General features: G+C 42.4%; 9 non-coding genes and 1 pseudogene across 9 annotated transcripts; all 10 read left to right on the plus strand.

The window, feature by feature from the left end:
* Window positions 1–311: 311 nt before the first annotated feature.
* On the plus strand, window positions 312–493 carry LOC141197868 (U2 spliceosomal RNA). The gene has a single exon (XR_012269895.1). It is a non-coding gene; the product is annotated as a U2 spliceosomal RNA (small nuclear RNA).
* A 1,112-nt stretch (window positions 494–1,605) lies between these two features.
* On the plus strand, window positions 1,606–1,796 carry LOC141198411 (U2 spliceosomal RNA). The gene has a single exon (XR_012270362.1). It is a non-coding gene; the product is annotated as a U2 spliceosomal RNA (small nuclear RNA).
* A 1,118-nt stretch (window positions 1,797–2,914) lies between these two features.
* Window positions 2,915–3,105, plus strand: LOC141198412 (U2 spliceosomal RNA). The gene has a single exon (XR_012270363.1). It is a non-coding gene; the product is annotated as a U2 spliceosomal RNA (small nuclear RNA).
* Window positions 3,106–4,217: 1,112 nt separating this feature from the next.
* LOC141198413 (U2 spliceosomal RNA) lies at window positions 4,218–4,408 on the plus strand. Its single transcript, XR_012270364.1, has one exon. It is a non-coding gene; the product is annotated as a U2 spliceosomal RNA (small nuclear RNA).
* A 1,112-nt stretch (window positions 4,409–5,520) lies between these two features.
* Window positions 5,521–5,711, plus strand: LOC141198414 (U2 spliceosomal RNA). The gene has a single exon (XR_012270365.1). It is a non-coding gene; the product is annotated as a U2 spliceosomal RNA (small nuclear RNA).
* Window positions 5,712–6,829: 1,118 nt separating this feature from the next.
* On the plus strand, window positions 6,830–7,020 carry LOC141198415 (U2 spliceosomal RNA). The gene has a single exon (XR_012270366.1). It is a non-coding gene; the product is annotated as a U2 spliceosomal RNA (small nuclear RNA).
* Window positions 7,021–8,132: 1,112 nt separating this feature from the next.
* LOC141198416 (U2 spliceosomal RNA) lies at window positions 8,133–8,323 on the plus strand. The gene has a single exon (XR_012270367.1). It is a non-coding gene; the product is annotated as a U2 spliceosomal RNA (small nuclear RNA).
* Window positions 8,324–14,705: 6,382 nt separating this feature from the next.
* Window positions 14,706–14,933, plus strand: LOC141197914 (U2 spliceosomal RNA; annotated as a pseudogene).
* Window positions 14,934–21,118: 6,185 nt separating this feature from the next.
* On the plus strand, window positions 21,119–21,309 carry LOC141197922 (U2 spliceosomal RNA). The gene has a single exon (XR_012269939.1). It is a non-coding gene; the product is annotated as a U2 spliceosomal RNA (small nuclear RNA).
* Window positions 21,310–22,418: 1,109 nt separating this feature from the next.
* LOC141198417 (U2 spliceosomal RNA) lies at window positions 22,419–22,609 on the plus strand. The gene has a single exon (XR_012270368.1). It is a non-coding gene; the product is annotated as a U2 spliceosomal RNA (small nuclear RNA).
* The last annotated feature ends 181 nt before the right edge of the window (window positions 22,610–22,790 follow it).

Below are 22,790 nucleotides of genomic sequence, written 5' to 3' on the forward strand. Positions count from 1 at the left end.
CCCTATTCCTGGCCTCCGGGCTAGGAAGGGGAATTTTTATAAACCCGGTCGGAGGTCCGGTCAGCTTTGGGCTGAGAAACCAACACAGGCTCCAGCTCCACTAGGGTGGCAGCCTAGCTGGATGCTGGGAGCACGAAAACGGCTCTTCTCCGGCTTCGGCTAGGGAGAGCATCGGAGATCCCTGACCCTCGCTGTGGCCTTCTGGCTCGGAGGGATGGGGATGGTTTATTGGGGACCCTCTCCTACGGGAAGGGTCCACATGAATCCTCGCCTCGTGCGCTGTTTTGGTGTGACTTCGGTCACATTTTTCAGTGCCTTGGATGCAGCTTCAATCAAAAAATCTGTTCTTATCAGTTTAATATCTGATACGTCCCCTATCTGGGGACCATATATTAAATGGATTTTTAGAACAGGGAGATGGAAAAAGAGCTTGCTCTGTCCACTCCACGCATTGACCTGGTATTGCAGTATCTCCAGGACCGGTGCACCCCTTCTTTAATGCAGTTTCTAAAATCAGAAAGAATTGAATTCAATGTTTTTTGTTCATTTTGCTTGTTTGTCGGATTTTGGGATGGACTCTTTGGCTTTGCTTTTCTTCTCCTCATTGGATTTTTCATGTTCAAAGTTGCAGAAGCCAGATTACAAGCTCATTTTGGTTCAACTTCAGCAACTGTGCATTGCATTGCCATGTAATGTGATGCAATGCTATCTTTCTAGCTCTCCCTTTTTACTTCCTTTTGGATAAACAGACATATTAGGCAAGCATTTTGGAGCTTTCACCTAAATAACTACAGGTGGTGAGATAAGCTGCACAATATAATTGACCTTTCAGTATATTGTTGCACACACACCATCTATTTAGCAAATGCCCTTGTTATCAACAGCAGCCTTTTAAACTCACCTGAGCTAACAGGTATGTGCGCTGGTTACTCTGCTGCGCTTAAAATTTCTTTTTTGGTTTGCTACAATGCCTTTTCTGAAACGTTGTCTCCCTCTGCTGGAACACTGACTTCTTTCATTTAATGCCTGCAGACTATAAAAGAGAACCCAACCCAAAAAGTTTGGTTGATTAGTCTGTGGCATTCTGTTAAACTGTTGCTTATGGCGGTCTCTGTGAGCTTCTCAGCGACATTCAGCCAGCCAGGTATCCTGCCTGCAGTAGATGGAATGTGGCAATGGAACGCTGGCTGCGCGTGTCATAATAGGCTCTGAGCCTTTATATACCTGTGCACAGCAGCAGCCACCTTCAGTCTGCTGCTGGACAGCCAGCAGCAGCAGCAGGAGAGGTATGTAATCAGGAGCCCTCCTGCTAAGGGTAGACAGCTGGTCGTTCCACCCCACCCCCCGCCTTAATTGGTTCTCCTCCCTTCCAACGGTGTTGAGGCGGGTGGGAACAGCAGGGGGTGAAGGTGCTGTGTTTAAAGAGGTGGAGTTATGCAGATCTAAAACGCGTGGATTGCAGCAGCAGCAAGCCGAAAAGTGCAGGCATGTAAGGGATCTAGAGGTTGACAACATGTCTTCTTAACGGGAGTCCAGGAGCTCATCTCCACAAATGGACTTTTCAGGATCCTTGGGTGGCTCCGTAGTTTGAAACCAATTCTGGTTATCGCTTCTCGGCCTTTTGGCTAAGATCAAGTGTAGTATCTGTTCTTATCAGTTTAATATCTGATACGTCCCCTATCTGGGGACCATATATTAAATGGATTTTTAGAACAGGGAGATGGAAAAAGAGCTTGCTCTGTCCACTCCACGCATTGACCTGGTATTGCAGTATCTCCAGGACCGGTGCACCCCTTCTTTAATGCAGTTTCTAAAATCAGAAAGAATTGAATTCAATGTTTTTTGTTCATTTTGCTTGTTTGTCGGATTTTGGGATGGACTCTTTGGCTTTGCTTTTCTTCTCCTCATTGGATTTTTCATGTTCAAAGTTGCAGAAGCCAGATTACAAGCTCATTTTGGTTCAACTTCAGCAACTGTGCATTGCATTGCCATGTAATGTGATGCAATGCTATCTTTCTAGCTCTCCCTTTTTACTTCCTTTTGGATAAACAGACATATTAGGCAAGCATTTTGGAGCTTTCACCTAAATAACTACAGGTGGTGAGATAAGCTGCACAATATAATTGACCTTTCAGTATATTGTTGCACACACACCATCTATTTAGCAAATGCCCTTGTTATCAACAGCAGCCTTTTAAACTCACCTGAGCTAACAGGTATGTGCGCTGGTTACTCTGCTGCGCTTAAAATTTCTTTTTTGGTTTGCTACAATGCCTTTTCTGAAACGTTGTCTCCCTCTGCTGGAACACTGACTTCTTTCATTTAATGCCTGCAGACTATAAAAGAGAACCCAACCCAAAAAGTTTGGTTGATTAGTCTGTGGCATTCTGTTAAACTGTTGCTTATGGCGGTCTCTGTGAGCTTCTCAGCGACATTCAGCCAGCCAGGCATCCTGCCTGCAGTAGATGGAATGTGGCAATGGAACGCTGGCTGCGCGTGTCATAATAGGCTCTGAGCCTTTATATACCTGTGCACAGCAGCAGCCACCTTCAGTCTGCTGCTGGACAGCCAGCAGCAGCAGCAGCAGCAGGAGAGGTATGTAATCAGGAGCCCTCCTGCTAAGGGTAGACAGCTGCTCGTTCCACCCCACCCCCCGCCTTAATTGGTTCTCCTCCCTTCCAACGGTGTTGAGGCGGGTGGGAACAGCAGGGGGTGAAGGTGCTGTGTTTAAAGAGGTGGAGTTATGCAGATCTAAAACGCGTGGATTGCAGCAGCAGCAAGCCGAAAAGTGCAGGCATGTAAGGGATCTAGAGGTTGACAACATGTCTTCTTAACGGGAGTCCAGGAGCTCATCTCCACAAATGGACTTTTCAGGATCCTTGGGTGGCTCCGTAGTTTGAAACCAATTCTGGTTATCGCTTCTCGGCCTTTTGGCTAAGATCAAGTGTAGTATCTGTTCTTATCAGTTTAATATCTGATACGTCCCCTATCTGGGGACCATATATTAAATGGATTTTTAGAACAGGGAGATGGAAAAAGAGCTTGCTCTGTCCACTCCACGCATTGACCTGGTATTGCAGTATCTCCAGGACCGGTGCACCCCTTCTTTAATGCAGTTTCTAAAATCAGAAAGAATTGAATTCAATGTTTTTTGTTCATTTTGCTTGTTTGTCGGATTTTGGGATGGACTCTTTGGCTTTGCTTTTCTTCTCCTCATTGGATTTTTCATGTTCAAAGTTGCAGAAGCCAGATTACAAGCTCATTTTGGTTCAACTTCAGCAACTGTGCATTGCATTGCCATGTAATGTGATGCAATGCTATCTTTCTAGCTCTCCCTTTTTACTTCCTTTTGGATAAACAGACATATTAGGCAAGCATTTTGGAGCTTTCACCTAAATAACTACAGGTGGTGAGATAAGCTGCACAATATAATTGACCTTTCAGTATATTGTTGCACACACACCATCTATTTAGCAAATGCCCTTGTTATCAACAGCAGCCTTTTAAACTCACCTGAGCTAACAGGTATGTGCGCTGGTTACTCTGCTGCGCTTAAAATTTCTTTTTTGGTTTGCTACAATGCCTTTTCTGAAACGTTGTCTCCCTCTGCTGGAACACTGACTTCTTTCATTTAATGCCTGCAGACTATAAAAGAGAACCCAACCCAAAAAGTTTGGTTGATTAGTCTGTGGCATTCTGTTAAACTGTTGCTTATGGCGGTCTCTGTGAGCTTCTCAGCGACATTCAGCCAGCCAGGTATCCTGCCTGCAGTAGATGGAATGTGGCAATGGAACGCTGGCTGCGCGTGTCATAATAGGCTCTGAGCCTTTATATACCTGTGCACAGCAGCAGCCACCTTCAGTCTGCTGCTGGACAGCCAGCAGCAGCAGCAGGAGAGGTATGTAATCAGGAGCCCTCCTGCTAAGGGTAGACAGCTGCTCGTTCCACCCCACCCCCCGCCTTAATTGGTTCTCCTCCCTTCCAACGGTGTTGAGGCGGGTGGGAACAGCAGGGGGTGAAGGTGCTGTGTTTAAAGAGGTGGAGTTATGCAGATCTAAAACGCGTGGATTGCAGCAGCAGCAAGCCGAAAAGTGCAGGCATGTAAGGGATCTAGAGGTTGACAACATGTCTTCTTAACGGGAGTCCAGGAGCTCATCTCCACAAATGGACTTTTCAGGATCCTTGGGTGGCTCCGTAGTTTGAAACCAATTCTGGTTATCGCTTCTCGGCCTTTTGGCTAAGATCAAGTGTAGTATCTGTTCTTATCAGTTTAATATCTGATACGTCCCCTATCTGGGGACCATATATTAAATGGATTTTTAGAACAGGGAGATGGAAAAAGAGCTTGCTCTGTCCACTCCACGCATTGACCTGGTATTGCAGTATCTCCAGGACCGGTGCACCCCTTCTTTAATGCAGTTTCTAAAATCAGAAAGAATTGAATTCAATGTTTTTTGTTCATTTTGCTTGTTTGTCGGATTTTGGGATGGACTCTTTGGCTTTGCTTTTCTTCTCCTCATTGGATTTTTCATGTTCAAAGTTGCAGAAGCCAGATTACAAGCTCATTTTGGTTCAACTTCAGCAACTGTGCATTGCATTGCCATGTAATGTGATGCAATGCTATCTTTCTAGCTCTCCCTTTTTACTTCCTTTTGGATAAACAGACATATTAGGCAAGCATTTTGGAGCTTTCACCTAAATAACTACAGGTGGTGAGATAAGCTGCACAATATAATTGACCTTTCAGTATATTGTTGCACACACACCATCTATTTAGCAAATGCCCTTGTTATCAACAGCAGCCTTTTAAACTCACCTGAGCTAACAGGTATGTGCGCTGGTTACTCTGCTGCGCTTAAAATTTCTTTTTTGGTTTGCTACAATGCCTTTTCTGAAACGTTGTCTCCCTCTGCTGGAACACTGACTTCTTTCATTTAATGCCTGCAGACTATAAAAGAGAACCCAACCCAAAAAGTTTGGTTGATTAGTCTGTGGCATTCTGTTAAACTGTTGCTTATGGCGGTCTCTGTGAGCTTCTCAGCGACATTCAGCCAGCCAGGTATCCTGCCTGCAGTAGATGGAATGTGGCAATGGAACGCTGGCTGCGCGTGTCATAATAGGCTCTGAGCCTTTATATACCTGTGCACAGCAGCAGCCACCTTCAGTCTGCTGCTGGACAGCCAGCAGCAGCAGCAGGAGAGGTATGTAATCAGGAGCCCTCCTGCTAAGGGTAGACAGCTGGTCGTTCCACCCCACCCCCCGCCTTAATTGGTTCTCCTCCCTTCCAACGGTGTTGAGGCGGGTGGGAACAGCAGGGGGTGAAGGTGCTGTGTTTAAAGAGGTGGAGTTATGCAGATCTAAAACGCGTGGATTGCAGCAGCAGCAAGCCGAAAAGTGCAGGCATGTAAGGGATCTAGAGGTTGACAACATGTCTTCTTAACGGGAGTCCAGGAGCTCATCTCCACAAATGGACTTTTCAGGATCCTTGGGTGGCTCCGTAGTTTGAAACCAATTCTGGTTATCGCTTCTCGGCCTTTTGGCTAAGATCAAGTGTAGTATCTGTTCTTATCAGTTTAATATCTGATACGTCCCCTATCTGGGGACCATATATTAAATGGATTTTTAGAACAGGGAGATGGAAAAAGAGCTTGCTCTGTCCACTCCACGCATTGACCTGGTATTGCAGTATCTCCAGGACCGGTGCACCCCTTCTTTAATGCAGTTTCTAAAATCAGAAAGAATTGAATTCAATGTTTTTTGTTCATTTTGCTTGTTTGTCGGATTTTGGGATGGACTCTTTGGCTTTGCTTTTCTTCTCCTCATTGGATTTTTCATGTTCAAAGTTGCAGAAGCCAGATTACAAGCTCATTTTGGTTCAACTTCAGCAACTGTGCATTGCATTGCCATGTAATGTGATGCAATGCTATCTTTCTAGCTCTCCCTTTTTACTTCCTTTTGGATAAACAGACATATTAGGCAAGCATTTTGGAGCTTTCACCTAAATAACTACAGGTGGTGAGATAAGCTGCACAATATAATTGACCTTTCAGTATATTGTTGCACACACACCATCTATTTAGCAAATGCCCTTGTTATCAACAGCAGCCTTTTAAACTCACCTGAGCTAACAGGTATGTGCGCTGGTTACTCTGCTGCGCTTAAAATTTCTTTTTTGGTTTGCTACAATGCCTTTTCTGAAACGTTGTCTCCCTCTGCTGGAACACTGACTTCTTTCATTTAATGCCTGCAGACTATAAAAGAGAACCCAACCCAAAAAGTTTGGTTGATTAGTCTGTGGCATTCTGTTAAACTGTTGCTTATGGCGGTCTCTGTGAGCTTCTCAGCGACATTCAGCCAGCCAGGCATCCTGCCTGCAGTAGATGGAATGTGGCAATGGAACGCTGGCTGCGCGTGTCATAATAGGCTCTGAGCCTTTATATACCTGTGCACAGCAGCAGCCACCTTCAGTCTGCTGCTGGACAGCCAGCAGCAGCAGCAGCAGCAGGAGAGGTATGTAATCAGGAGCCCTCCTGCTAAGGGTAGACAGCTGCTCGTTCCACCCCACCCCCCGCCTTAATTGGTTCTCCTCCCTTCCAACGGTGTTGAGGCGGGTGGGAACAGCAGGGGGTGAAGGTGCTGTGTTTAAAGAGGTGGAGTTATGCAGATCTAAAACGCGTGGATTGCAGCAGCAGCAAGCCGAAAAGTGCAGGCATGTAAGGGATCTAGAGGTTGACAACATGTCTTCTTAACGGGAGTCCAGGAGCTCATCTCCACAAATGGACTTTTCAGGATCCTTGGGTGGCTCCGTAGTTTGAAACCAATTCTGGTTATCGCTTCTCGGCCTTTTGGCTAAGATCAAGTGTAGTATCTGTTCTTATCAGTTTAATATCTGATACGTCCCCTATCTGGGGACCATATATTAAATGGATTTTTAGAACAGGGAGATGGAAAAAGAGCTTGCTCTGTCCACTCCACGCATTGACCTGGTATTGCAGTATCTCCAGGACCGGTGCACCCCTTCTTTAATGCAGTTTCTAAAATCAGAAAGAATTGAATTCAATGTTTTTTGTTCATTTTGCTTGTTTGTCGGATTTTGGGATGGACTCTTTGGCTTTGCTTTTCTTCTCCTCATTGGATTTTTCATGTTCAAAGTTGCAGAAGCCAGATTACAAGCTCATTTTGGTTCAACTTCAGCAACTGTGCATTGCATTGCCATGTAATGTGATGCAATGCTATCTTTCTAGCTCTCCCTTTTTACTTCCTTTTGGATAAACAGACATATTAGGCAAGCATTTTGGAGCTTTCACCTAAATAACTACAGGTGGTGAGATAAGCTGCACAATATAATTGACCTTTCAGTATATTGTTGCACACACACCATCTATTTAGCAAATGCCCTTGTTATCAACAGCAGCCTTTTAAACTCACCTGAGCTAACAGGTATGTGCGCTGGTTACTCTGCTGCGCTTAAAATTTCTTTTTTGGTTTGCTACAATGCCTTTTCTGAAACGTTGTCTCCCTCTGCTGGAACACTGACTTCTTTCATTTAATGCCTGCAGACTATAAAAGAGAACCCAACCCAAAAAGTTTGGTTGATTAGTCTGTGGCATTCTGTTAAACTGTTGCTTATGGCGGTCTCTGTGAGCTTCTCAGCGACATTCAGCCAGCCAGGTATCCTGCCTGCAGTAGATGGAATGTGGCAATGGAACGCTGGCTGCGCGTGTCATAATAGGCTCTGAGCCTTTATATACCTGTGCACAGCAGCAGCCACCTTCAGTCTGCTGCTGGACAGCCAGCAGCAGCAGCAGGAGAGGTATGTAATCAGGAGCCCTCCTGCTAAGGGTAGACAGCTGCTCGTTCCACCCCACCCCCCGCCTTAATTGGTTCTCCTCCCTTCCAACGGTGTTGAGGCGGGTGGGAACAGCAGGGGGTGAAGGTGCTGTGTTTAAAGAGGTGGAGTTATGCAGATCTAAAACGCGTGGATTGCAGCAGCAGCAAGCCGAAAAGTGCAGGCATGTAAGGGATCTAGAGGTTGACAACATGTCTTCTTAACGGGAGTCCAGGAGCTCATCTCCACAAATGGACTTTTCAGGATCCTTGGGTGGCTCCGTAGTTTGAAACCAATTCTGGTTATCGCTTCTCGGCCTTTTGGCTAAGATCAAGTGTAGTATCTGTTCTTATCAGTTTAATATCTGATACGTCCCCTATCTGGGGACCATATATTAAATGGATTTTTAGAACAGGGAGATGGAAAAAGAGCTTGCTCTGTCCACTCCACGCATTGACCTGGTATTGCAGTATCTCCAGGACCGGTGCACCCCTTCTTTAATGCAGTTTCTAAAATCAGAAAGAATTGAATTCAATGTTTTTTGTTCATTTTGCTTGTTTGTCGGATTTTGGGATGGACTCTTTGGCTTTGCTTTTCTTCTCCTCATTGGATTTTTCATGTTCAAAGTTGCAGAAGCCAGATTACAAGCTCATTTTGGTTCAACTTCAGCAACTGTGCATTGCATTGCCATGTAATGTGATGCAATGCTATCTTTCTAGCTCTCCCTTTTTACTTCCTTTTGGATAAACAGACATATTAGGCAAGCATTTTGGAGCTTTCACCTAAATAACTACAGGTGGTGAGATAAGCTGCACAATATAATTGACCTTTCAGTATATTGTTGCACACACACCATCTATTTAGCAAATGCCCTTGTTATCAACAGCAGCCTTTTAAACTCACCTGAGCTAACAGGTATGTGCGCTGGTTACTCTGCTGCGCTTAAAATTTCTTTTTTGGTTTGCTACAATGCCTTTTCTGAAACGTTGTCTCCCTCTGCTGGAACACTGACTTCTTTCATTTAATGCCTGCAGACTATAAAAGAGAACCCAACCCAAAAAGTTTGGTTGATTAGTCTGTGGCATTCTGTTAAACTGTTGCTTATGGCGGTCTCTGTGAGCTTCTCAGCGACATTCAGCCAGCCAGGTATCCTGCCTGCAGTAGATGGAATGTGGCAATGGAACGCTGGCTGCGCGTGTCATAATAGGCTCTGAGCCTTTATATACCTGTGCACAGCAGCAGCCACCTTCAGTCTGCTGCTGGACAGCCAGCAGCAGCAGCAGCAGGAGAGGTATGTAATCAGGAGCCCTCCTGCTAAGGGTAGACAGCTGCTCGTTCCACCCCACCCCCCCGCCTTAATTGGTTCTCCTCCCTTCCAACGGTGTTGAGGCGGGTGGGAACAGCAGGGGGTGAAGGTGCTGTGTTTAAAGAGGTGGAGTTATGCAGATCTAAAACTCGTGGATTGCAGCAGCAGCAAGCCGAAAAGTGCAGGCATGTAAGGGATCTAGAGGTTGACAACATGTCTTCTTAACGGGAGTCCAGGAGCTCATCTCCACAAATGGACTTTTCAGGATCCTTGGGTGGCTCCGTAGTTTGAAACCAATTCTGGTTATCGCTTCTCGGCCTTTTGGCACGATCTGTAGTGGGTTGTGACATTGGGCTGAAGGTTACTGTGGTGGCAGAACCGATTCTTGGCCTTTGGAGATATCCAGTGCTGCTTTTGGGAGTCGGTGCTAAAGCTGCAGTGCCTTTTCTTTACGGAGGACGGTGTGTTGGAGGGAGGACGAACTTCGTGGAGGCTGCGATCCGTGTGTGATATTTTCCTTGGTATCTGGAAAAGAAGAGGAAAATCATGGAGACAAGGAGAAACCCTGGAGGAAGGAAGGAGAATCAAGCAAGCAACCCGAATGATTATTTCTCGGAGGAGCATCCGCTGAAGGACACCATCAGGTTCGTGGTTGCTCCTGACCACCGGCAGGTGAAAGATTCTCAATTTATTTTCAATGTTATTTGTAAGCTCTTGAAGATCGACAAGGAGCATCTTTTTTGCTTTCAATCTTTTTTTTCTCGAGGACTTTATGATGTTACGCTTAATAAAGCCTCGCAGTGTGAAAGTGCCTACGCTCTTTATGAAGTAAATAAAGAGAAGGTAGAGCTGGAGGGGGTGAAAGTAATCCCCTCTTTTCAGTTTTCAATGAAAGTACTGACGATTCATTTGTTTAGTCCATTTATTACAGACTCTGAGGTTGAAAGTTACCTATCAATGTATTGTGACAAAATCATCCCTAAGAGACGCGGGGAAACACAGTTTGGAGTGTGGAACGGGAAACGTGTGTATGTGGTATCATTTAGGAAGAACCCGAATGAGGAGGGGGGCGTGTCCAGACCTCCGCCGCAGGTTTATATCAACCATAGCCGCGGTTATTTATTCTTCCCAGGGATGCCACACTACTGCCGTGTGTGTAAAAAATATGGACATCTGGATGCAGAATGTAACAAGTGTTTTAGTTGCATGGGTACTCCTCACCAGATGGATGAGTGCCCTAAAAATAAGAAAAAGGATGTAGAGGAGATGGACACATCGCCTGAAGAACAGCAACAAGAAGCTAAAGACGATGTGGAAGCAGGCATTGCTGCTGAAGAGGAAAAAGGGGAAGAGGAGAAAGAAAGGAGTGAGAAGGAGGAGACAGAAAGAAAGAGAAAAGAGGAAGAGGAGGGACGGGCAATGAAGGAGAAGAAGAAGGAGGAACGGGTTAAAAAATCACAAGAAGAAGAGGAAAGGAAGTTGGAAGAAAGGAAGAGAAAGAAGGAAGAGGAAAAACAGAAGAGGATAGAGGACATAGAAAAAAGGGCCATGGAGATAAAGAAACAGATGGAAAGGAAAAAGAGAGAAGAGCAAAAGAAAGAAGATAAGAAGAAAGAAGATAAGAATGAAAAGAAGAAGATAGAAGAACAGAAGAAAGAAGATCAGAAGAGAGAAGAGAAGAGTCAAATGTTGCAAGAAATTTCTCCACTAAGTAAAGGGAGTAGTTGTGGAGGGGAAAGTGATATTCCAGAAGTAGTGGAGTCCACTCCTACTAATTCCCTGTCGCAGAGCTTACCTTGCGCGCAGGTACAAATGGACTGCACAGAAAAATCTCTAAAAAGAAGTGTGGATAGAAGTGATAATGAAGGAATACCATGTGGTGGGAAAGTAAAGGCATTAGAAGCAACAAGTCTGCTGGGGAGTGTGTCATCTTCGGATGTATCAGATCTGGAGGTAGACCCATCTTCTCCGGCAGTAGAGAATGAGGGCGGAGGGAAGAGCCCTGCACTAAATGTTAGAAGATGATCCGCTCAATGTCCCTGATTGTTCAGGGGTTTAACGACCTATATAAGAGAACTGCTTTATATGATTTTTTAAATAATGAAAATATTGATTTTATCTTTCTACAAGAATGTAATTTGACAAAAAAAATAAGCTATGAATATTTACAGGGTATATGGAAGGGTAACTTATGCTTTTCTGGTGGGAACGAGTCAAAAAGTGATGGTGTGGGGTTTTTATGCTCTAAAGATTGGGAGATTGTAAATTATGAAGAGATATACCCTGGGAGGATTTTAAGAATTGATGTGCAGAAAAATGGGAAGAAAGTGAGGTGTTTTAATGTGTATGCAAATGCAGAAAAAGCCTTGAGATTACATTTGTTTGAACTGTTGCAGCTGTTTTTACCTGGAGTAGATCCATTAGTTTTAGGTGGGGATTTTAATTGTCATTTAAAAAATGTAAAAGATGGGTCAGCTTCATGTCTTAGAAATATTTTAGCAGCTTTTAATCTTAAAGATACATGGGCATTAGATGGACAAAAAAAGGAGCATGAAGTCACTTGGGTGGGGAGAGGTGTTTCATCCAGAATAGATTATATTTTTATATCTCAAGCCCTAACATGCTCAGGTTTTAAAACGCATTCAACACCTTTTTCAGATCATAAAATAATAGAATGTAGTTTTAAAATAGAATCAGATGTGGATAAAAGACCGTCACACTGGAAATTAAATGTATCCCTACTACAAGACGAGGTGGTTATGGAAGGTTTTAAAAAGCTGTATGAAAAACTGAAGCTAAAAAAAACGTTTTTTAAATCTATTTTTAATTGGTGGGATTTTGTCAAGAAGGAGGTAAAAATATTTTTTATTAAAGAAGGAAAGAAGAAAGCTGCTGCAAAACGTATTTTTTATAATGATCTTAATGCTAAACTGCAATGTTTTTTTCACCTCGAAAATAACGGATGTGATATGCAGGAGGCGATCCGAACAACAAAAGAAAAGATCCAAAACTGCCTGAAAGAAAAAGGTAAAGAAATTATTTTTAATTCCCGAGTAAAAGTTTTAGACGAGGATGAAAAATGCACAAAATTCTTTTTTAAAAAAATATGTGACAAGAAGGATTATATGAAGGTTTTGGAAGGAGAAACAAGTTTGGAGGGGAAGAAGATGAAAGCAAAAGAATTTTATGATGATTTATTTTCTGTTAAAAACACGGATGTGTCTCTAAAAAAACATTTTTTAGAAGGACTGGAAAAAAATTTTAATGCGGAAGATAAATCTTTTTTAATAGGGAATTTTACTAAAGAGGAAGTTTTTAATACAATTAATACGCTACAAAATAACAAAACGCCGGGAGCAGATGGACTACCTGTTGAATTTTACAAGTGTTTATGGGAGATCATGGGTGAGGATTTTTATGAAGTAATTTTAGAAGCAGAAGCATCTTTTAGTGTCCCAGAGTCGTGGTGGGAGGGTCTTATTGTTTTATTATTTAAGAAAGGAAATAAAGAACTGATTAAAAATTGGAGACCAATAACCCTTTTAAATACGGACTGTAAGGTATATGCAAAGTTACTAGCAAATAGATTAAAAAAGGTAATCGGCTCAGTAATAGAAGTGGATCAGACGTGTGCAGTGCCAAATCGGAGAATCAGCGACTCATTGATTTTAATCAGGGATGTTTTATGGGATGTTTTAGACAGAAAACAAAAGCTTGCTCTAATTACTTTGGATTTTGAAAAAGCGTACGATAGAGTTGCCCATGATTTTTTATTTGCAGTTTTAGAGAAAATGGGATGCCCGGATGTTTTTAGCAAACGTATTAAATCTCTTTACAAATCATGTTTTAGCAAAATATCTATTAATGGTTTTTTATCTGATAATGTAAAAATAAACTGTGGCGTTAAACAGGGGTGTCCCTTATCCCCTATTCTTTTTATTTGTGCAATTGAACCACTTTTAGCAGCTTTTAGGAGAGATAAGGTAATCAATGTTTTTTTTATTCCCGGGAGTTGCAATGAACAAGTTAAAGTGGTGGCATATATGGATGATGTGACGGTTTTAGTTAAAGACACTAGAAGCATGAACAGAGCCATAAGAACAGTGGATTGGTTTGGGGGCGCATCGGGTTTTAAAATTAACATGGAAAAATCTGGTATTTTAACTGTTGGTGATTTTATTGTAGATTCTGAGTGTAAATTAACAAGAATGAATGAAGTAAAAATTTTAGGTATTTATTTCTCAGAGTCAGGTGGTAATGTAAGAAATTGGGAGTCTCTGCTGGAAAGAGTTAAGAAAAAGATTACTTTCTGGCAGTTGAGAGATCTTACCCTGGAAGGAAAAATTTTAATTATTAGACAGGTTTTACTCCCAATGTTTTTATATGTCTCAACAGTTTTTATCCCCCAAAATAATATCATGAAGAGAGTTATTAAGGTATGTTTTAATTTTTTATGGAGATCCAAGATGGAAAGAGTAAAGAGAGAGGAGATATATAAATCAAAGAAAAAAGGTGGGAAAGGTTTTCCGGATATTAGGTCCTTTTTATATGCAAAGTATGTAGCGAACTGTGTATGCACTTTATTAGGACCAGGCTCTAAGCTAAAGTTGTTTTCTATATATAATTTAGGTTTCTATATTAGAAATTATAAATGGTTGGAGATGTCTCTAAATAGGCCTTATAGGTTTTTACCTCCAGGAAATTATATTGTTTTAGAAAAAATTTTAAGAGATTTTAAACTTAAGATGGTCGAAATAAATGTTCTTAAATGCCATAAAAAAATCCTAAAAATCCTGGAAGAGAGAATAGGTATCAGTCCTGTGGAACTTTTTTCATTCAAAATTGTGGAAAGAATCTGGATGAATGTAAATTATAGTGTGTTATCTAATGAACACAGGGATTTACTCTGGTGTATAGTAAAAGACTGCCTGCCAACCCGTGAGTTCCAACACAGGCGTGGGTTGGTAAGATCTGAAGTGTGCCCAAGATCCAGGTGTGGGAATAGTGAAACACCCATGCACATCTTCTGGAATTGTAATTTTGCACAGACAATATGGAGGAAAGTGTGCAATATAGTGAGAGCTGTGAGTACTGTTAATTTTTTGGATTTTAACAGAGTATTTTATGGGATGGGGATAAGAGAGGAGGATTTTAAAATTGTATGGATTATTATTGCATGTGTGAAGGCGGCATTGTGGAAAGCAAGGAACATTTTAGTGTTTAAACATAAGGAAGTAACAGTCGACCAGTGTATTAAATTATGTCTAAGTTATTTGTACATGTATTTCTGGAGGGACAAAATGACGCTTGGCAAGGTGAAAGCAAATGAGAAATGGAAACAATGTAAATGGAATGAACTTACCTTGTAAGCTTTGATTTTTTGAAAACCTGTGGAAAAACAAAAAAACAAAAACAAAAACAAACAAAAAAAAATAGCCAAAACTATATAATTTTTTTAAAAAAAAAAAAGAGGGAAAAAATAAATATATATATATATAAAAGAAAAAGAAAATAAAAGATTTGGAGAAGTATTAAAATTGGTAGAATGCACGATGATGCATTTGAGTCTTCTTATCTTTTTGTTGATTCCAAGACTTTGTAATCTGAGTGTAAAAAAAAAAAAAAAAAAAAAAAAAAAAAAAAAAATCTGTTCTTATCAGTTTAATATCTGATACGTCCCCTATCTGGGGACCATATATTAAATGGATTTTTAGAACAGGGAGATGGAAAAAGAGCTTGCTCTGTCCACTCCACGCATTGACCTGGTATTGCAGTATCTCCAGGACCGGTGCACCCCTTCTTTAATGCAGTTTCTAAAATCAGAAAGTATTGAATTCAATGTTTTTTGTTCATTTTGCTTGTTTGTCGGATTTTGGGATGGACTCTTTGGCTTTGCTTTTCTTCTCCTCATTGGATTTTTCATGTTCAAAGTTGCAGAAGCCAGATGACAAGCTCATTTTGGTTCAACTTCAGCAACTGTGCATTGCATTGCCATGTAATGTAACGCAATGCTATCTTTCTAGCTCTCCCTCTTTACTTCCTTTTGGATAAACAGACATATTAGGCAAGCATTTTGGAGCTTTCACCTAAATAACTACAGGTGGTGAGATAAGCTGCACAATATAATTGACCTTTCAGTATATTGTTGCACACACACCATCTATTTAGCAAATGCCCTTGTTATCAACAGCAGCCTTTTAAACTCACCTGAGCTAACAGGTATGTGCGCTGGTTACTCTGCTGCGCTTAAAATTTCTTTTTTGGTTTGCTACAATGCCATTTCTGAAACGTTGTCTCCCTCTGCTGGAACACTGACTTCTTTCAATTAATGCCTGCAGACTATAAAAGAGAACCCAACCCAAAAAGTTTGGTTGATTAGTCTGTGGCATTCTGTTAAACTGTTGCTTATGGCGGTCTCTGTGAGCTTCTCAGCGACATTCAGCCAGCCAGGTATCCTGCCTGCAGTAGATGGAATGTGGCAATGGAACGCTGGCTGCGCGTGTCATAATAGGCTCTGAGCCTTTATATACCTGCGCACAGCAGCAGCCACCTTCAGTCTGCTGCTGGACAGCCAGCAGCAGCAGGAGAGGTAAGTAATCAGCAGCCCTCCTGCTAAGGGTAGACAGCTGCTCGTTCGACCTCACCCCCCGCCTTAATTGGTTCTCTTCCCTTCCAACGGTGTTGAGGCGGGTGGGAACAGCAGGGGGTGAGGGTGCTGTGTTTAAAGAGGTGGAGTTATGCAGATCTAAAATGCGTGGATTGCAGCAGCAGCAAGCCGAAAAGTGCAGGCATGTAAGGGATCTAGAGGTTGACAACATGTCTTCTTAACGGGAGTCCAGGAGCTCATCTCCACAAATGGACTCTTCAGGATCCTTGGGTGGCTCCGTAGTTCGAAACCAATTCTGGTTATCGCTTCTCGGCCTTTTGGCTCAGATCTGTAATGGGTCTAGTCATTTGGCTGTCTGTGCGTTAACTCTTGGCCCTGTGGCATCGCCATTTTATGGCTTAAGCCACTTGCTGCTATAAGGAGTTGGCCAGTAGACACGACTAGCGATAATGGGACGCATTCGATACGCTGGGCCCGGTGAGGCTCGAGTGAAGTTTGGAATCCAGATTGATGTGGAAGAAGGCAAAGAAGGAATCTTTACCCTCAGCTTCGTGGTGAAGGAGATTTTGTTTGGACTCCTTGAAGTGAAGAAGGAAGAAATCTTGTGCCTCCAGCAATTCAAAAGCAAGTATAATCTTGTATTTACTTCTATGGCTGTTTGCAACAATTTCTATGATTGTTTGAAAAAGAATCTGGACAATCAATATTTGGATGGGCTGACTTTTGTCATCTTGTATTGCTCCAAAGAGGTACCTCTGACTGTTTTCATGTACAACCCACATGTGGACTTGGCTTTGATATATGCCTTTCTAAATAGGCACTGCTATATTACCAAGGTGGCAGTAAAAGTCATGAATGAGGAGGAACTATGGACCGGTAAATATCGTTTCATGGTCAAGTTCCGGGAAAGTCCTGATGAACCAGGGGGTATACATTATCCTCCATCAAATTTTTCCATTGGGAGTGAGCGGGGTTACCTGTTCTTCCCCAATGCGCCCAGGTTTTGTCGTCATTGTAGGAGGTATGGCCATACTCAGGAAGCATGCGACATCAGACAGATTATTTGCAGGAAGTGCAATGAGGTGGGTCATTCTTCCAATAATTGCAAAAATGAAATAGTCTGTAATCTCTGCGGAGAGAAGGGGCATGCCTTCAGAGACTGTATATTCCATCCTGGTTCATATGCGGGGGCAGCGGGAAGGGGAAGGAGAAGAAATGAATCTCCTGCACCCACAGCTACAACTCCGACTGCTCCAACTCCGACTGCTCCGATATCTACTCTGGCTTTCCTGGATGAGGAGGAGGCTCGGGTTGCTTTTCCAGAACTGGTTCGTGTGAATGTAAGAGGAAATATGGAGCTGGCACCTGAGCCACCGGTGCAGAGGGCCGCGTCTGTGGCTTCAGATGTCAGTGAGTCTGAGATGATAACTGATGATCGTATAGGCATGGAAGTGGCCCCGGTGGAGGATCTGGAGGCTGAAATTCCAGACATGATGGTTACATTGCAGGGGGAAGAGGAGTCTGATCTGACCAGAACACCGCATGTGGCCTGGAGCGATGTCGTTTCTGACCTTGAGGAGGAGGGAGGTCAGGGGGACTTGACCCCCAGCGGCGGGATTATAGTTCAGATGAAGATGGAGGCGCTTCAGTGAAGAAAAAGAAGAAAACTGAACCATCCTTTTCCCCTTTAAGTGACTGCAGTGTGAGTCCAGCCCGGGTGTACCCTACTGCATCCGATCCCCAAGATGTGTCTTTTTTGGGGGAAGGCACAAACTACGATATCTGCACGTCCAGCGTCCTACCCCCAGAAGGGTTAGGATGATGTACAGGTGGGCATGTTGTCGTGACCTGCCACATCAAATTAATAGATGGGTGCCCAAGTTGCTCTCAGCATCTTGTCGCTAAATGTTAGGCTGATTAAATCTGAGTCGAGAAGAGTGGCAATTTTGGACTACTTGAGCAACTTGGATGCGGACGTATACTGTGTCCAGGAGTGTGGGATCTCCGATCCCTTAAGTGAAAATGCATGGCCTTTAGGTCAAAGTGTGTGGTCTGGTTCTGTATGTAATAAAAATTGTGGGGTAGGTGTTTTGGTGAAGGGTTATAGTGTTAAGATAGAAAGTTACATGGTGGTGGAGGCGGGGAGGTGTGTAATATGTGAGTTAAATTGTAGGGGGTGGAGGGTTAGGGTGGTAAATATGTATGCACCAATAGATAAAGGGGAGAGGCTGGAAATTTTTGAGAAATTATGTTTTTTTTTATCTGGCAAAATGCCAATAATTTTTGTTGGAGATTTCAATTGTGTGATGGAGGGGGATAAGATGGATGTTACAGGTAAAAGACTCAAGAGTCTTGTGGCGGATTTTTCCTTACAGGATGCTGCGGAAGTTTTTTTAGGTAATCCACCTCCTGCGACCTATAAGGCCGACAGGGGAGGCATAGAGTCTAGAATAGACCGTATCTTCTTTTCTTCACAAAATGTTATTTGTAGGAATTTCCAGCAGGAAGATGTTCCCTTCTCTGACCATGTGTGTTTGAGGGCACGTCTAGAAGGTAAGATTTCCTTTGTATATGGTGGTGGCGTGTGGAAACTTAATGTGCGTTTGCTGGAAGATAATAGGATCATGCGTGATTTTAGGCGAATGTATGTTAGGTGGAGGGATAAAAAAAGTGATTTCAGGAATGTGCTTGAGTGGTGGGACTGGATGAAGAGTGAGATTGGTTTTTTCTTTAGAAAAAGGGGCAGGAGGAAAGCAGCAATGAATAGAGCAAAATTTAATGATTTAAGCTCTAGACTGGAGTGGCTGAGGAAGTTAAGGATGATTGGAGTGGATGTGGATGTTTTGATGTGTCAAGTGAAAGAAGAGATTAAGAAATATATTGAGGGTAAAGGGAAAGAAATTATTTACCGTTCTAAGATTGAACATTTGGAGAAAAATGAGAAATGCACAAGGTTTTTTTTCAAAAAAGTTTTTGGGAAGAAAGTAGATATGGATGAGGTGGTGAATGGTGATGGGGTGTGTGTGAGTGGGAAGGATGTGATGCAGGAGGTGGTGTTGTTTTATAAGGAGTTGTATGGGGAAAAATGGGTTGATGATAGGATGTTGACTGATGCTTTGGGGTGTTTAGAAGGTTGTTTGGGTGAGGATGAACGTGAAATATTGGATGATGTAATTGTGTTGGATGAAGTTAAAAAAGTGGTGATGTCTGCGAGTAAGAATAAAACACCTGGGAAGGATGGACTGCCCGTGGAGTTATATGTTAAGGAATGGGACACGATGGGAAATGACTTATTGGAGGTGTGCCAGTATATGTTCACGGAGAATATGTTGAGTGAATCTATGAGAGATGGGGTGGTGGTTTTGGTTCATAAGAAAGGTGATAAAAAGGATTTGGGGAATTGGAGGCCAATCACCCTTTTGAATGCAGACTATAAGGTGTTTAGTAAATTGTTGGCTAGCCGGATGCAGGAAGTGATTGGCGGTGTGGTGGATGAAGATCAAGTGTGTGCAGTGCCTGGGAGAAGTATGACTGAAAATTTGGTGTTGTTGCGTGATGTGATTGGGGATTGTATGAGTTGTAAGCAGAAATGTTTGTTGTTTTCGGTTGATTTTGAAAAAGCTTTTGACCGTGTGTCACATAGCTTTATGTTTAAGGTTTTGTCTAAGATGGGTTATTCCAGGAATTTTGTAAACTGTGTTAGAAGTTTGTATTGTAATGTTTCAAGTGAATTTTTGGTGAATGGGTGGTTGAGTGAGAAAGTGAGAATTAAATCAGGAGTGCGTCAGGGGTGCCCTATGTCCCCTTTTTTGTTTATTAGTGTGATTGAAGTGTTGATGTGTATGGTTAGGAAGGATAAGGTTATGAGAGGTGTGATGATTCCTGGGAGTAATGGAAAGGATGTGAGAATTCTAGGTTACATGGATGATGGAGTGATTGTGAGTGGGAATATGGCTGCGATGAGTAGGGCAAGGTTGATATTAAGTTTGTTTTGTAGTGTCTCAGCTTTTAAGGTCAATTGGACTAAGAGTTCCTTTAAATGTTTTGGTGAGATTAATGTATGGATGGATGGTGTGAGGTGTGAGGATGGTGCAATAAAGGTGCTTGGGATTAAGTTTAATGATGATTTGAAAGGAAATGAGAGTTGGGAAGATTGTGGGGTGAGAGTGGTGCGCAAGTTGAATTTTTGGCGAATGAGAGAACTAACTCTGACTGGGAAAGTTCTGATTATTAAGGCGGTTATTTTGCCTATTTTGTTGTTTGTTGCGAATGTATATCCTGCTGCTTTTAAGAAAATTAGGAAAACTGAGAAATTCATCTTTAATTTTCTTTGGGGAAGTCGCATGGAGAAATTGAAACGGGAATATGTCTATAAGTTATGTGTAAATGGTGGTTTGGATTTTCCAAATATTGATTTCTTTTTAGGGATTAGTTACGTGAAAATGGTGGTGGTGGTTCTAGGGAAAAGTAATAAGTGTGCTTATATGATGAATTATTCGGCTGGATGGATGCTTTATGGCTTAAAGTGGGTCAAAAGGGATGCTAGAGTGCCTGTTGCTTTTAAGTGTCCTGTATGGTATGGTTGTGTTGAGAAATTTGTAAGGAAGTATGATTTGTTGTCCGTTAACATGAGTGATTTTAGGCAAAAGAAGAAAGTCATTAGGATGGTGCGTGAGCGTGAGGTGGTATGTAATATCAATGGGTTGAGAGGGGAGGAAGTAACCGAGATGTGGAGAAAATTAAGTATAGATGGTGTGACTAACAGACAGAGAGATATCGCTTGGATGATATTGCATGACATTTTGCCTGTTAGAGATGTGCAAAAGAAGAGGGATTTAGTTAAATCTGAGGTATGCCCGAGGGATGGATGTGGTTTGAGAGAGCATGTTAGACATATGGTATGGGATTGTGATTTTGCATATGATGTATGGAAGGGTATAGGGGGACTTTGCAAGGAATTGGTGGGTGTAAAGTATGTTAATTGGAAACTTGCTATGTTTGGGATGGGTGCATGTAGTAGAATTAAGGATAGGATTTTATGGTTGTTGGTGGTGTGTGTAATTGAAAGTTTGTGGGATGCGAGGAATTTGTTAGTTTTTAAAAGGAAGAAAATGTCAGTTAATGAATGTTTGAGATTGATTCTGTCACGTATGTATGTAATATACCTCTGGGATCAGGAACGTGGAAGTATTATAGATGCTGAAGGGATCTGGAAGTTTAAAAAGTGGAGGTTTTTGGTAAAGTTTAATTAGTAGTGTATAATGTACCTGATGATAAGGTTTGGTTTTATTTTTGATTATATACCAAGTGTGATGAAAGGCTAAGTGTCAATGAAAGGCTTTTGTAAGTCGATTTGATTGAGCTTATGCTCCGGCCTATCTGATTTGGTTTAAAAAAAAAAAAAAAAAAAAAAAATCTGTTCTTATCAGTTTAATATCTGATACGTCCCCTATCTGGGGACCATATATTAAATGGATTTTTAGAACAGGGAGATGGAAAAAGAGCTTGCTCTGTCCACTCCACGCATTGACCTGGTATTGCAGTATCTCCAGGACCGGTGCACCCCTTCTTTAATGCAGTTTCTAAAATCAGAAAGTATTGAATTCAATGTTTTTTGTTCATTTTGCTTGTTTGTCGGATTTTGGGATGGACTCTTTGGCTTTGCTTTTCTTCTCCTCATTGGATTTTTCATGTTCAAAGTTGCAGAAGCCAGATGACAAGCTCATTTTGGTGCAACTTCAGCAACTGTGCATTGCATTGCCATGTAATGTAACGCAATGCTATCTTTCTAGCTCTCCCTCTTTACTTCCTTTTGGATAAACAGACATATTAGGCAAGCATTTTGGAGCTTTCACCTAAATAACTACAGGTGGTGAGATAAGCTGCACAATATAATTGACCTTTCAGTATATTGTTGCACACACACCATCTATTTAGCAAATGCCCTTGTTATCAACAGCAGCCTTTTAAACTCACCTGAGCTAACAGGTATGTGCGCTGGTTACTCTGCTGCGCTTAAAATTTCTTTTTTGGTTTGCTACAATGCCTTTTCTGAAACGTTGTCTCCCTCTGCTGGAACACTGACTTCTTTCAATTAATGCCTGCAGACTATAAAAGAGAACCCAACCCAAAAAGTTTGGTTGATTAGTCTGTGGCATTCTGTTAAACTGTTGCTTATGGCGGTCTCTGTGAGCTTCTCAGCGACATTCAGCCAGCCAGGTATCCTGCCTGCAGTAGATGGAATGTGGCAATGGAACGCTGGCTGCGCGTGTCATAATAGGCTCTGAGCCTTTATATACCTGCGCACAGCAGCAGCCACCTTCAGTCTGCTGCTGGACAGCCAGCAGCAGCAGGAGAGGTAAGTAATCAGCAGCCCTCCTGCTAAGGGTAGACAGCTGCTCGTTCCACCCCACCCCCCGCCTTAATTGGTTCTCCTCCCTTCCAACGGTGTTGAGGCGGGTGGGAACAGCAGGGGGTGAGGGTGCTGTGTTTAAAGAGGTGGAGTTATGCAGATCTAAAACGCGTGGATTGCAGCAGCAGCAAGCCGAAAAGTGCAGGCATGTAAGGGATCTAGAGGTTGACAACATGTCTTCTTAACGGGAGTCCAGGAGCTCATCTCCACAAATGGACTCTTCAGGATCCTTGGGTGGCTCCGTAGTTCGAAACCAATTCTGGTTATCGCTTCTCGGCCTTTTGGCTAAGATCAAGTGTAGTATCTGTTCTTATCAGTTTAATATCTGATACGTCCCCTATCTGGGGACCATATATTAAATGGATTTTTAGAACAGGGAGATGGAAAAAGAGCTTGCTCTGTCCACTCCACGCATTGACCTGGTATTGCAGTATCTCCAGGACCGGTGCACCCCTTCTTTAATGCAGTTTCTAAAATCAGAAAGTATTGAATTCAATGTTTTTTGTTCATTTTGCTTGTTTGTCGGATTTTGGGATGGACTCTTTGGCTTTGCTTTTCTTCTCCTCATTGGATTTTTCATGTTCAAAGTTGCAGAAGCCAGATGACAAGCTCATTTTGGTGCAACTTCAGCAACTGT

This window comes from Phyllobates terribilis, unplaced genomic scaffold (assembly GCF_046119375.1).
Source record: "Phyllobates terribilis strain yellow unplaced genomic scaffold, ASM4611937v1 Scaffold_94__1_contigs__length_6153435, whole genome shotgun sequence".
Lineage (NCBI taxonomy): Eukaryota > Metazoa > Chordata > Amphibia > Anura > Dendrobatidae > Phyllobates > Phyllobates terribilis.